The following is a 14920-nucleotide window of genomic DNA, read 5'->3' as shown; positions in this document are numbered from 1 at the left end:
TGGATTGATCCTTTGATCATTATGTAGTGTCCTTCTTTGTCTCTTGTAATAGTCTTTATTTTAAAGTCTATTTTATTGGATATAAGAATTGATACTCCAGCTTTCTTTTGATTTCCATTTGCATGGAATATCTTTTTCCATCCCCTAATTTTTCAGTCTGTATGTGTCCCTAGGTCTGAAGTGGGTCTCTTGTAGACAGCATATATATGGATCTTGTTTTTGTATCCATTCAGCCAGTCTGTGTCTTTTGGTTGGAGCATTTAATCCATTTACATTTAAGGTAATTATCAATATGTATGGTCCTATTACCAATTTCTTAATTGTTTGGGGTTTGTTATTGTAGGTCTTTTCCTTCTCTGTGTTTCCTACCTAGAGAAGTTCCTTTAGCATTTGTTGTAAAGCTGGTTTGGTGGTGTTGAATTCTCTTAGCTTTTGCTTGTCTGTAAAGGTTTTAATTACTCCATTGAATCTGAATGAGATCCTTTCTGTGTAGAGTAATCTTGGTGGTAGGTTTTTCCCTTTCATCACTTTAAATATGTCCTGCCACTCCCTTCTGCCTTTCAGAGTTTCTGCTGAAAGATCAGCTGTTAACCTTATGGGAATTCCCTTGTATGTTCTTTGTTGTTTTTCCCTTGTTGCTTTTAATATATTTTCTTTGTATTTAATTTTTGATAGTTTTATTAATATGTGTCTTGGCATGTTTCTCCTTGGATTTATCCTATATGGGACTCTCTGTGCTTCCTGGAATTGATTAACTATTTTCTTTCCCATATTTGGGAAGTTTTCAACAATAATCTCTTCAAATATTTTCTCAGTCCCTTTCTTTTTCTCTTCTTCTTCTGAGACCCCTATAATTCGAATGTTGGTGTGTTTAATGTTGTCCCAGAGGTCCCTGAGACTGTCCTCATTTCTTTTCATTCTTTTTTCTTTATTCTTCTCTACAGTAGTTATTTCCACTATTTTATCTTCCAGGTCACTTATCCTTTCTTCTGCCTTGGTTATTCTGCTCTTGATTCCTTCTAGAGAATTTTTAATTTCTTTTATTGTGCTATTCATCATTGTTTGTTTGCTCTTTAGTTCTTCTAGGTCCTTGTTAAACGTTTCTTGTATTTTCTCCATTCTATTTCCAAGATTTTGGATCATCTTTGCTATCACTATTCTGAATTCTTTTTCAGATAGACTGCCTATTTCCTCTTCATTTTTTTGGTCTGGTGGGTTTTTACCTTGCTCCTTCATGTGCTGTTTGTTTCTCTGTCTTCTCATTTTGCTTATCTTACTGTTTTTGTGTTCTCCTTTTCACAGGCTGCAGGTTCATAGTTCTCGTTGTTTTTGGTGTCTGCCCCCAGTGGCTAAGGTTGGTTCCATGGGTTGTGTAGGTTTCCTGGTGGAGGGGACTAGTGCTTGTGTTCTAGTGGGTGAGGCTGGATCTTGTCTTTCTGGTGGGCAAGACCACATCCAGTGGTGTGTTTTGGGGTGTCTGTGACCTTATTATAATTTTAAGCAGACTCTCTGCTAATGGGTGGGTTTGTGTCCCTGTCTTGCTATTTGTTTGGCATAGGGTGTCCAGCAGTGTAGCTTGCTGGTCTTTGAGTGGATCTGGGGCTTAGCATTGAGATGGAGATCTCCGGGAGAGCTTCGCCGTTTGATATTACGTGAAGCCTGGAGGTATCTAGTGGACCAATATCCTGAACTTGGCTGTTCAACCTCGAGGCATAGGCCTGACACCCAGCTGGAGCAAGAAGACTCTGTTAGCCACACAACTCAGAAGAAAAGGGAGAAAAAGAAAGAAAGAAAGAAAAAGAAAGAAAGAAAGAAAGAAAGAAAGAAAGAAAGAAAGAAAGAAAGAAAGGAAGGAAGGAAGGAAGGGAGGAAGGAAAGGAAGAAAGAAAGAAAAAAATAAAATAAAATAGAATAAAATAAATTTATTAAAATAAAAAAATAATTATTAAATATAAAAAAAACTTAAAAGGTAATAAAAAAGAAGAAAGAAAACCAAACTAACAGACAGAACCCTAGGACAAATGTTACAAAAAAAGCTATACAGACAAAATCACACAAAGAAGCATACACATACACACTCACAAAAAGAGAAAAAGGAAAAAAATATATATATAACATTGCTCCCAAAGTCCACTGCCTCAATTTTGGGGTGATTTGCTGTCTATTCAGGTATTCCATAGATGCTGGGTACATCACGTTGATTGTGAGGATTTAATCTGCTGCTCCTGAGGCTGCTGGGAGAAATTTCCCTTTCTCTTTGTTCGCACAGCCCTTGGGGTTCAAATTTGGATCTGGCCCTGCCTCTGCCTGTAGGTCGCCTGAGGGCATCTGTTCTTTGCTCAGACAGGACGAGGTTAAAGTCGCAGCTGATTGGGGTTCTCTGGCTCCCTCAGGCCAGGGAGAGGGAGGGCTACGGATGCAGGGCAAGCCTGCGGCGGCAGAGGCTGGCATGATGATGCAATAGCCTGAGGTGCACTGTGTGTTTTCCTGGGGAAGTTGTCCCTGGATCACGGGACCCTGGCAGTGGCGGGCTGCACAGGCTCCCGGGAGAGGAGGTGTGGATAGTGACCTGTGCTTGCAAACAGGCTTCTTGGTGGCTGCAGCAGCAGCCTTAGTATCTCATGCCCGTCTCTGTGGCCTGCGCTGATAGTCGCAGCTCGTGCCCATCTCTGGAGATCGTTTAGGTGGTGCTGTGAATCCCCTCTCCTCATGTAACCCAAAACAATGACTCTTGCCTCATAGGCAGCTCCAGACTTTTCCTGGACTCCCTCCTGGCTAGCTGTGGCGCACTAGCCCCCTTCAGGCTGTGTTCACACAGCCAGCCCCAGTCCTCTCCCTGGGTTCCAACCTCCGAAGCCTGAGCCTTAGATCCCAGCCCCCACCTGCACCTGCGGGTGAGCAGACAAGCCTCTCGTGCTGGTGAGCGCTGGTTGGCACCGATCCTCTGTGCGGGAATCTCTCCACTTTGCCCTCTGCACCCCTGTTGCTGCGCTCTCCTCCGTGGCTCCGGGGCTTCCCCCCGCCACCCCCCCAACCCAGTCTCTGCCAGTTAAGGGCCTTCCTAGTGTGTGGAAACCTTTCCTCCTTCACAGCTCCCTCCCAGTGATGCAGGTCCTGTCCCTATCCATTTGTCTCTGTTTTTTTTCTTTTTTTTTGCCCTACCCAGGTACTTGGGGAGTTTCTTGTCTTTTGAGAAGTCTGGGTCTTCTACCAGCGTTCAGTAGGTGTTCTGTAGGAGCTGTTCCACACGTAGATGTATTTCTGATGTATTTGTGGGGTGGAGGGTGATCTCCTCATCTTACTCTCCCGCCATCTTGAAGGTCTCCCCTCTCATATTTCTTTGGGGTAATGTTTATTCTGGTACCTTGCCCATTTTTAACTGGGTTATTTGGTTTGTTGTCATTGAGTTGTATGAATTTTTTATATATTTTGTATATTAACCCCTTATCAGATATATATGACTAATTTTTAAGAATTTTTATCATGAATGGATGCTGAATTTTGTCAAAGGTTTTTCTATGTCTATTGAGATGATCATACAATTTTTTTCTTTCAATTCCATGAAATATAAATGTGATATATCTATTTTTGAGAATGGGATATTAAAGTCCCCAAGTATTATTGTATTCTGGTTTATTTCTCCTTTAAACTCTGTTAGTTTTGCTTTATATATTCAAATGCTACAATATTGGGTGAAGAAATATTTACAATAGTTTTAATTTTTTATCTTCTTCATGCATTGACCCCTTTATCATTATATAATAACTTTATTTTCTGTTTTTACTACTTTTAGTTTAAAACTCTTTTGTCTATAGTGTAGTACATATCTACCCCAGTTTTTTTTTATCACAATTTACTTAATATGTCTTTTTCCAGCCTCTCATTCTCAGTCTGTATGTGTCTTTATGCCTAAAGAGAGTATCTGAGAGACAGATATGATTGGATGTTTTTTAAACCATTCAGCCATTCTATGTCTTTTAATTGGAGAATTTAAATTATTTACATTTAAAATAAGTATTAAGTAAAAACTTTCTATTCTTGTTTTGTTCATTTTTTTATGGTTGTTTTGTAGATCCATTGTTCCTTGCTTCTTATCCTGCTTTTTTGTGTGTTCCGATGTAATTGGGTATCAGTATGCTTTGATTTCATTATCATGTTCTTTTGTATAATTACTACATAATTTTCCCTTGTGGTTACCATGAGTCTTTTTTTTTTTTTTTTTTTTTTGCGGTACGCGGGCCTCTCACTGTTGTGGCCTCTCCCGTTGCGGAGCACAGGCTCTGGATGTGCAGGCTCAGTGGCCATGGCTCACGGGCCCAGCCACTCCGCGGCATGTGGGATCTTCCCGGACCGGGGCACGAACCTGCGTCCCCTGCATCGGCAGGTGGACTCTCAACCACTGCGCCACCAGGGAAGCCCTATAACTATAACTAATATGAAGTTATTGTCTACTAAATCCAAAATCTGGTCCCACTCAGAGTCAGTTCCTATTGACTGCTTTCATTATTCTGAGGATGGGTCACACTTTTCTGAATTTTTGCACTCATATTTTTTTTATTGACAAGTGGACCTTTAAATATAATTAATTATAAGCTCTAGATTCTAATGTTTTTCTAAACTTTTAAAAAGGTGCCTTATTTAATTTACAAATTCTTTCCTCTTGTGATGTACAGCCCCTGACATCTCTTATCAGTATTTTAAATTTTGTCTCATTTTTATTTTTAACCATGGATTCCTAGGGGTTGCCCCTGTGTGTGCCTAGCTTAGTGATTAGCCAATGATTCGGCAGAGCAGTAACTTTATTCTCCTAAGACTTTCACTCTCTATCTGTAGATTAGTGTGTAGGTTGGAAAGTGCATCTAAAGTTCAGGCAATTTTAATATTTGCCTCAGGTTTTACTTTGCCCTTGATCTCTTGTGTCTTCCTAGTACATACCTGTTGTTTCCTAGTTTCCCAGGTATAGGTGGTGAAGGATTTATCTAGGTCCTCTATGATTGTCTCATTAGCAGTATATCTAAAATTTTTGAATTCTCTTCCACTTACCTCAAGTAGAACCCCTATTTGTTTTCTTCTAGTTTGCTACTTTCAGTAACAGTGCTGCTGGGTGTGGATTTTTGTTTTTCACTTGAAGTTAATTCACCCTCCTCTGTCAGCAAAGCTGCTGTTTTTCAGAGTTAGTCCCACTTGAATAACTCTAGTGTGCTATTAAAAAGAAACAAATGTTTGATAAGTCTAGTGTGCTGATAAAGAGAAACAAAGCCAGCTACTGGTTAAAGGCTGTTAAGACATATTTTATTCAGATTCTTCTATAGCAGAGGAAAAAACTCTTCAGTACAGAACTAAGCTCAATTCCACCAAAACAAAAGTAGGAGAACTTTAAAACACTAGGGTGAGGCACCTAAGGATTTTAAGTGTGGGGGTGGGTATTGGTCCATGAGACCAGTCCATCTGGGTTTGGTAACTAAGCAGAAGAGAAACAAATTCCTCATTCTTTATGATGGGAGGCAGTTGTGCAATTTGGAGCAAGACACCCACAGGACTTAGGCACTTACTCTCCCATGGGGACTGGGAGATAAGAGAGGAAAATTATTTTTCTGAATGTCTGTGTTTTGAAGTGACAGCTCCCAGGTCCTTGAGGAGACAGCTCTGGATGGTAGAAGATGTATCAATACATCTCAAAAAAGCAGAGGAAGGATTTATAATTGCAAGCTTTCTCAGGCAAGCATTTTAAGGAGGGCTTGGGTCATTCTAGGGACATGGCCGTAAGCTCCTAGAAGTCATGTTAGAGTTGGGTAAAGTTTTTTAGTGCAGGGATTTGGATGACGTCATTTTATGCTGAGTATTTTTGCAGTTCTCAGTGCCAATGGAGCTGGGTGGAGAGGGATAGAAGCAGCTTCACACAGAAAGGGCAAGACCTCTACCTTTCCTACTGGAACTTCTAACAGTGTTTTGTGTGTAAACACTACTCAATTTGTTGTTTGCCTCTGTTCAATATCCAGAGCACTAAAATGGTTATTTTTGACAATTTGGTCAAGTTATGTACTTGTTTTGTGGGGATAAGATTTGCCAGCCTTTTTACTCCACCATAGCCAAAATCCCACACTGGTTGCTTTCAATTCGGAATGAAAATGTTTTTGAGGGAGAAAAATATTGTGGCTAAGAGTCAATCTGATATACTAGCAAGAGCAATGGATTAAGGCTTAGAACATTCTTACCTCAAGTATGTTGTTAGTAAATCTGTAGCCTTGAGTAAATGACTTAATCTGTTCAAGGGCTCTGTTTTCTCTTGTGTAATAGTGACGCTATACATATCTAAGATGTCTGTTGGAGAATTAAATATGAATTAGAGAATGAAAGTATCTAAAATTTCAAATTTCTTTTGCTATAATCTATAAAACATCTCAAAATTTTGACTATATAAGCTTGGGAGTATTTTATTTTATTTTTAATTTTTTTTAAGAATTCAATTAAATATTTATTGAACAAATGCAGAATAAATGAACTAGGGGGTGGTTTTAACCTGAAGATACAATAAACAACTTCAAATATTCAGAGGCCTGTCACACAAAAAATGAAAGACTTGTTCAGTATTTCTCCAAAGGGCAGAACTTGACCCAAGGGATAAATATAAGCAACCAATAGGCTACAGGACAGTCATACAAAATGTGTCACTTAATAGCTTCTTTCCCAAACAATGCATTCCACACTTAGTTTCCCTTCTTCTGAAAGGAAATATTACAACTTAATACTTCTCATGAATGTCTTTAATAAGTCACATTTCATGAACAACCATTCAGCATGTTTAAGGACAAAATATATATAATATACTTCATATTATATATGTATTTTATCACATACTCAGTAAGGAATGCTGAGGTGCTTAATTCATCCAATAAAATTGAAAATAAAAATTTTACATTTTTCTGTCAGTATTCAGGATTCTGAAGGTAGATCTTGAACTCAGAATGATAAGTCAGTTTTCGAGGAAAGCCACATAATCGGTGAGTCTGGCTAACTGTTGTTCATTGGGGATTGGTGGAACGGGGGCAGGCTCCGATAAGAGAATAAGCCTGTTAAAGGAAACATCCAGGGTCCCTGAAACTGGCTTTTTGGTCATGACCATTCTTGTGGTGGAGTCGGCCTGCCATCATTGTTCTAGGCTACCTTTCACAGCCTCTTCCACGGGAAGTCCAACAAAGGCTGCAAAATCATCGGCGATGATGGAGGTATATGCTTGAGAGACCAGGGTGAAGGCTTGCCTCCGGGTGGCATCTCTAAGTGCCTCCATGATTGGCTGGACCGTCTCAGAGCACGGGTGAGCGTTGATGGTGGTATAGATCCCGGGGACATCTCTCGGCCAGATTCTTTGTCCTACCGACCAAATTCCCCCAATTTCAGAATTTGCAGATTTTATAGCAGGTGGTATTCTTTTCCAAAGATATCGTGCATTATTCATGTCATTATAAAGCAGATGTAAAACTAGAAGCTGATCATACACTGCGGGTGTAGCAATTCCTCCTGGAGCCTCGAGCTCCTGGTTATCCCACTGATCCAGCAACTTTTTGAAACTAAAGAAACTTTCAGCCATCACCTCCACTGGCATTTTCCTGGCCAGTTCCGCTGCCGAACCTCCCCGCCGAGCCGGACCTCAGACTCAAGCTTGGGCATATTTTAAATAAAAGTCTGGAAAATAATTTATGCATAAGCATTTTGCATTGTTTACCTTGAAGTTATTCAACCAATTTCAATTCCACTATTTTCCATATTTCGAATTTGATTTTAGAATTTGAAGAATTTGAAGGCAAGAAGTAAATTTATTATTAAGTTTATTTCTTCTTTTATTCTACAAATTATTAATTATTTGCTATTTGTCTTTTTCAATCTAAATAGCCTTGTGAAATTTGACCTTACTTTCCATCTGGGAAATAACTACAATCCTGCTTCAGTATTGCAAAATGTTTCATTCCACCCCTTGAAGAAAAAGCGGGCTTAAGGGAAATTTTCACTCAAGTGTTACAGCAACTAAAGAGTTATGGCTGAATATAAATGATGTTAGAAATTTCCTTCCAGTGTTTTCTACCTGCCACGCTCTGATCTTGTAAAAGTAACTATTGCTCTTCATGACTTAATTTTCCCCTCCCTACAGTGAAGGTAAATAATGACTGCTCATATTGGTAACATTTAGAATTGGGAGGAAAATTAGTGATGTAAAACCTACAATTGTTAAGCCCCATTTAGCCTTAGGGGAATACAAATACATATTCTGATTTCTATTAAAACATCATTGGATAGTACACCTATACATAAAACTGATGACTGTAAAAAAAAATAAATATGGAAACTAACAACCACCTCTGAAAATTTATTTCATCTAGTCCAGATTGAAAATAAGGCATTATAAACATAATATTTAACATCAGAAATATAAAATCCACATTTATTGTCACCTGTCCACAATCTTTCTCCACTTATTTCTAAAGTATCATATTCTAAACTTCTGAATAGTTTGGTTTCAGAGTACCTGAGATGTTCTCAAACACTATTCCTATCCATTCTTCAGCAGTTGTGTGTTTTTCTTTTGTTTAACAAATCAAACAAACAAAAACAGAAAAAATGAGGGGTCTAGTTTTTTTGTAGTTAGTGATTTTGGTAAAACTCTTCACGCATAAGACAGTCTTCTGTAGTGAGGGTTTTAGGAATTGAGTACAATTAGAAGGGCCACCATTCCAATTTTCTTCATGAACTTGAATTTTTTGATAGATTGCCATATGGTTCTAGTCTATCTCCAAATGTTAAATCGGTTATGGTAAAATTTTACAGAGTCTCATTTTCAGTGAACCCTCTGATAATTCAGGGAAAGCAAAAACAAAACAAAATACAAAACCTCTCTTTAGAGGAGCATATTAGCTCCCTAACAGTAGAGTCATGTCACTTTGTAGACCTTGTTAGGCTAAGCTGGGGCCATATTTATCTAGACAATGGAAATGTTCTCACGTCCATGTACATACTTCTCCTCCAAAAATATTACTTATAATAATAATTTCAAAATTATTACCATATTTTGGAATTTACTGTTTGTCTGCAGCCCTGATACGGTTGTCAGTAAACAGACAGCCTCAATAATTTTAGAAAATAAAGCCATAGATTGTTTTTCTCTGGAATACAAATCTTTAAGGATATTTCTATACTGCAAAATCAAGAAGTGATGCAAGCTGAAAGAGAAGGCACTTTGACTTGTTGACACCCTAAATTTTAACTCTGGTCTATGTTTTCATTTCCATATTTAGGAGGTCATTCCACAGGTGTTTATTCTTAATTAACTTAATCAAAATTGAAATTCATATTTAAAAACTGGCTCACACTAAAATATCCATTTCATGGCAGCAATGACATAAAGTTTTATGCAAATAAACAAACAGGAGAACAAAATCTGCCCTTATGCTTCCCACTCTGACAATTGTTCAGATAATTCAAATTTTGCTCTTTGAGCATACTGAGCAATTATTTTCTTAAGTAGCAAACTGTATTACAAAGCTCCTGGGCCCACAAAATGGGGTATTTTGAATTAGAAAACCAATGTTTTAACATAGCTGCCATTGATACAGCTTATGTCTTCTTTATTGCACTATCATCTTTGGAATTAAAAGAGAAGACATAACAATACAATGAAAGGGGAAAATGCCATTCATTTTCATGAAACTTTTTACATAATATTCAGCAAAACCCATGTACAGTCACCCCTTACTTCTGGATATCATTAGAGGGGGACTTATCATCAAGTCCCCCTCCGCCTTATGGGAGAGCCTCCACTTTGGCCACTAAATGTTGGAGAAAAGAGGATTTCTGTCCTAAGCTATTCCTTATCTATAGTCTCCCAAAGCAATTTTGCTTATTATCAAGCTTTAGGTGATGATGATTAACAAATTTCTATCTCCGGGGCAGATGTGTTTTTGCCTAATTCAAATCTAATTTCAATTAGAATTGAATCCAAACTCTACCTTTAAGGTTTCTATGCTTTAGACTTTGCCAAACTTTCCAACTTATTTCATACCAATCTCTTCTTTCACTCCAGTTATTCTTTCTCTTCTTAAAATAGAATCAAATTCTCTCTCCCATGTCAGAACCGTTGTACTGACTTTGTCTTCTGCTACCAACACTTTTCCTGAGATCATTTTTATGGCTGGCCTTATATCCTAGTTTAAATGGTTTCCTTAAATAGTAGATTTCCTTGACAAACCCTGTGGTTTGCCACTGGTGATCTCCATCACAAGACACTGTTTATTTCTACATAGTGCACACATGCACACAAAGTCACACACACAGAAGATCTAGAACTATGGATTGTTCTATTAGATACAAATGTTAAGCTCCATGTACAGGAATATTAACTCTCTCTTTTTCCATTTTATTACCAGTGCCTATCTTACAGTAGCTATTAAATATATATCTGATAACTGAATGAATGAATAAAAAATTTCATGATTGGATAAGCAAAGAATTCTTAATGTAAAGACAGAAACTGAGCAGAAAATTGAGTGTATTTCATAGAGAATGAATCAGTCTGGTTTGCAGCATAATGGATTTTATGTTAATTGGGGAAATACATGAACATTATTGAAGAAAAGTTTGAAATCAAACCAGGAACTCAATAATAAAAATAAGAGATGTATATTTGGCACTTCTATTTACATAAAAGTGACAGTTGGTTGAAATGCTAAAAGTAGTTGAAACTGACAAAGGAGAGAAGCAGAAGAATGAGTCCCATGCTTAGTGAAAACTCATTTAGAAGGAATAGGAGTTTGAAGAGGAGTGAGGAAAGTAGGAGAGGAAGAAGAGAATACTAGTACTTTTATGGAATAGGTATGCTACTTTCACGAAATAATTTCCTGCTTTGCCCACATTAAATCCACCAACAATCACTGAGTGTTAATACCACTTTTGTCAGTACTAGTTAGTACATTTTTAAATGCTTCTTTTGTATCTCCTATCTTCTTTTTCTTATTCTTCATCTCTTTTGCTCCTTGTACCTTATTATAAATGGCTTTTAATTCACTAATCTCTTTTTAGCTGTTTCTGATCTAGTCTATACTTACTAGGTTAGCATATGTAAAACATTTAAAACAATGGTGGATGATAGTAAGCACAGCATAAACGTTTCTTTTACTATTGTAGCATTTTTCATATAACTTCTCAATTGAGTAACTTTTTAAAATTTAAGATCTGAAACTTTATACTTATGAGCTTTCTACTTGATTCTTTTTTATTCCTTGTTGGGTCTTTTTACTTAAGTTTTTTTTTCCCATATATGACGTTTCTTAACTTTCTGGCTTTATGTTATCTTCTATTTGTTTACTTAAACATACTATATGTATATATGTATATATCTATATATATATCTTCTTCTACTTATTTCAACATTATAAGTGTCTTATTCCAACATTTTAAGCATACTTATTCTAAGGCACTGCTTTATTTTATTAGATTGTATAGGGAGAGAGCTAACAGTAGCCTTGGTATCAGTTCTCCTCTTCTCCTTTTATTGATAAAGCCATTAACTTAAGGAGGAACATTACTGTCCACCTAGAGACAAGATGTCTCAATATATGACAAATGACAATATGTCCTTTCAGTTAGAGATAGGTATGTAACTGAGTTTCGGTCAACAGAATGAAGTTAAAAGTGAAATAGATTTCTAGATCTTGTCCTTAAAACAGTACAGTCTGGAATCTAAATGTGGTGAGATGACCCAGTTTTGACCTATCAGAGAAGTGCAGACACCCTAGCGAAAGGGGGAAAACAAATGAAAGGAACCTGTGTCTCTGAATGACTGTGAGGGAGAGACACCAGCAGCTGGAATACTCATGTGTTATATGAAACAGAGATATACTTTTATACTATTTCAGTTACTGTATTTTCGATCTTTTTTGTTATAGTAACTTCTTTACCACAATAAAATGGGATTTTTTTACCTGAAAGAAGAATCCCCAAGAAATATCTAAATTATTAATATATGCCATTGACATAGAGGGCAAGCACTGGATGGTAAAAAAAGACATACGCCAGGTTGGAAAGCTGGTAATTCTTGTTATGTTATGGAAATAATTAATTATGACATTGCCTCCAGTAATTTGGAAGTCAGACCACATGCCAGAGTGAAAGCGTGTATTAGCTCTAGAGGGAAGTGATTAGAAAGAGCCAGAATTTTCAGTTGGTTGCACCCTGCTATTATTACCAAATATTATGTAACAAAGATAAACTCAGTCAAAATTTGGAGGGGTTATGAGCAGAAATTGCAATATTTAGAACCTAAATCTTTGGGCTGTTTCAGAACTGGAAGATTCGATTGCTCATGTTCCTCTAAGTATTGTGTTCAGCACCTTTAACAAAAGCCTTCTATTAAAACTTATCTGCTAAATAAAGGGATCTACCTTGGTTCAAATATCAGATTCAGGGTATTGTTTTCCAAATAAGCTTATTATTTTACAGAGCAGAAAGATAGCCATCACTGCAAAAGAGGGATAAGAGGAAAGGGTGATAAGCCAAACAGAGGCAACAGTAAAATGTAACCATCTTAAGGAGTGGTACTGTTAATGAGGTTAACAAGCCTCGATGGCCAAACCTATGCTTATTTTATCCCCAAAGCCAACTTCAGTCCCTCAAGTATTCTCTAGTAGGAAAGAGCCTCTCAAAACCACAGAGCCCCAACTGAGAGTGAACCAGTGTCAGCCACTGAGTAACAGGATGCAGAGAACCTAGAATTCTCAAGGAGTATGTGGCTTAATGGTCTTGCTAGCATGGGTCACTCACTTTGGGATTTAAAGTACTGAATGTTTTGATGCTCTTTATGATAGAAATGTAGGCTTTAAATTCACAACAATACTACATTTCAAACGCTATAACATTAAGTCTGTGCACTGTCTTAGCATTTTACTTTCTGAAGTGATTTATCATTTGTCTCTTAGCTTCCTCTTTGTTGGAGTTATCCACAGGGAGTCTTAGGCGAGACTTCGCTTAAAGAGCCTTAATTGTGGATGGTTTCACTGTTAGTCAATGATTATACACCGGCTTTGAAAAAAAATTTTATTGAAGTATACTTAATTTACAGTGTTGTATTAGTTTCAAGTGTATAGCAAAGTGATTCAGTTATACATATATATATGTATATATATATATATATATACATATATATGTGTGTGTGTGTGTGTGTGCGTGTGTGTGTTCTTTTTCAGATTCTTTTCCCTTATAATTTATTACAAGATATTGAATACAGTTCCCTGCACTCTATAGTAGGTCCTAGTTGTTTATTTATTTTATATACAGTAGTGGATTATACACCAGTTTTTATATTTGTTTCTCAGTTCATGAGTTTTGCAACATGTAACACATTTTCAGATTCCATGCTAAGCTGTGCAGTCTTAGGCTTGAAAAGTTCTCTATTGTAATCTATGTATCAACTTTAGACTGTTGGGAATAAACTTTTCAATTCCTGCCTATGGTTAATACAGTCTTTTCCTGACTCCTTTGTAGCGTAAGCAGCCACTTTCAAATCTCTACTATTCTTGTAACTGCAACGGGATACAGGTAATAAAATCCTAGAACTAGCATATGTAAGCTGCTGTGTCAGTCCTGTGAGATGTGTGGCTATCAGTCCTGCTTACTAGTTTGTCTACATGTTTATTCTTTATTTCTAGGATGTGAACAGTTCCCTTTTATATGTTTGGGGTGGGAAGAGGATTTTTCAATCTACTTGCCCAACTTCTTGTCTAGGAGCTGAGATAGAAATATGAAATAAAAGTGAATGAGGAGAACAAAGAATAGTTTCAGATGTTCCAAATCTTTTAAAGAAATCCAAAGAAGTAAAGAGAAAGTAAGGATAAAATGCTATATTAGACAAAATAAGTATAAATAATTTTAAGAATATAAAAGACATGAGATCAATGGCAGGATCAATAAGAGAAAACTCACACTTTAACCACAGCTTGATGAAACCTTAATTCATCAAAGAGAAAGTTGAAATGCTAAAGTTGAAAGTTGAAATGTTTCAGAGGGGGAGGTAAATTACCATAAATGAAAGGGAAACAAAATGATATTAGAAATAATAGATGCAATAAGACACATGAAATAATATCTCCAAAGTGTTAAGAAAAAATAAGTTTTAACCTGAAGTTCATTAGCCACAGCAACTGTTCAAAAGTGAAGGTGAAATAAATACAACCTCAGGCATATAAAAATTCCTAAAATTGAGTAACCACAGACTTTAGCCTAAACAAATAGTAAAGAATGTGCTTCTTCAAGAATTTTTTTAAAAAACCTGGAAAAATTAGTTAATGCAAGTATTACTAAGTCACACTGGTAAATTTTATTTATTAAGAATACAAACACACACACATACACTCACATAATAATTTTATGACATTATTAACAAGTTAGAAATAATAGATTGTGGGAAAGGATAGTTTTGAAGTAAATAAAAGCCTGTTAAGATTCCTGCATTGTTTGAGAATGTGGAGAGACTGATTAATTCATAATTAATTATTAGTATGAGAAAAATAAAATGAATTCCCTATTGCAGACCATGAAAAAGTTTCCATATAAAAATGAAAGATAAAAATTATGAAAGGCATGAGGCTATATATCCTGGACCCACCTGATGCATCTCTGCCATAGATTCCATTTAGCTACCTGTCATGCTGATACCTGGCTTTACCTTTCAAACAGAACTTTGTTTAGTATTTTAATATTGTGGATTAAAAAAGTGCTGCCATGTGCTAACCAGATTGTAGGTGTTCTTGCTTTAGAAATCTAGACAGGAATCCTTGTGACTGTAGTGACAAGGCCTTGAGCTAAAGCCTGAGTTATCAGATCTAATGCTGGTTCCATTATGTTATAAGACAGGTAAGGATGACTAGCTCTGAGTTTT

The 14920-nt window shown here is 36.7% G+C and overlaps 1 pseudogene; it reads right to left on the bottom strand.

The window, feature by feature from the left end:
* Positions 1-6898: 6898 nt before the first annotated feature.
* On the bottom strand, positions 6899-7637 carry LOC101279650 (COP9 signalosome complex subunit 8-like; annotated as a pseudogene).
* Positions 7638-14920: the final 7283 nt, after the last annotated feature.

The sequence above is a fragment of the Orcinus orca genome, chromosome 18 (assembly GCF_937001465.1).
Source record: "Orcinus orca chromosome 18, mOrcOrc1.1, whole genome shotgun sequence".
Lineage (NCBI taxonomy): Eukaryota > Metazoa > Chordata > Mammalia > Artiodactyla > Delphinidae > Orcinus > Orcinus orca.
This window is presented reverse-complemented; position numbering and strand designations above follow the sequence as displayed.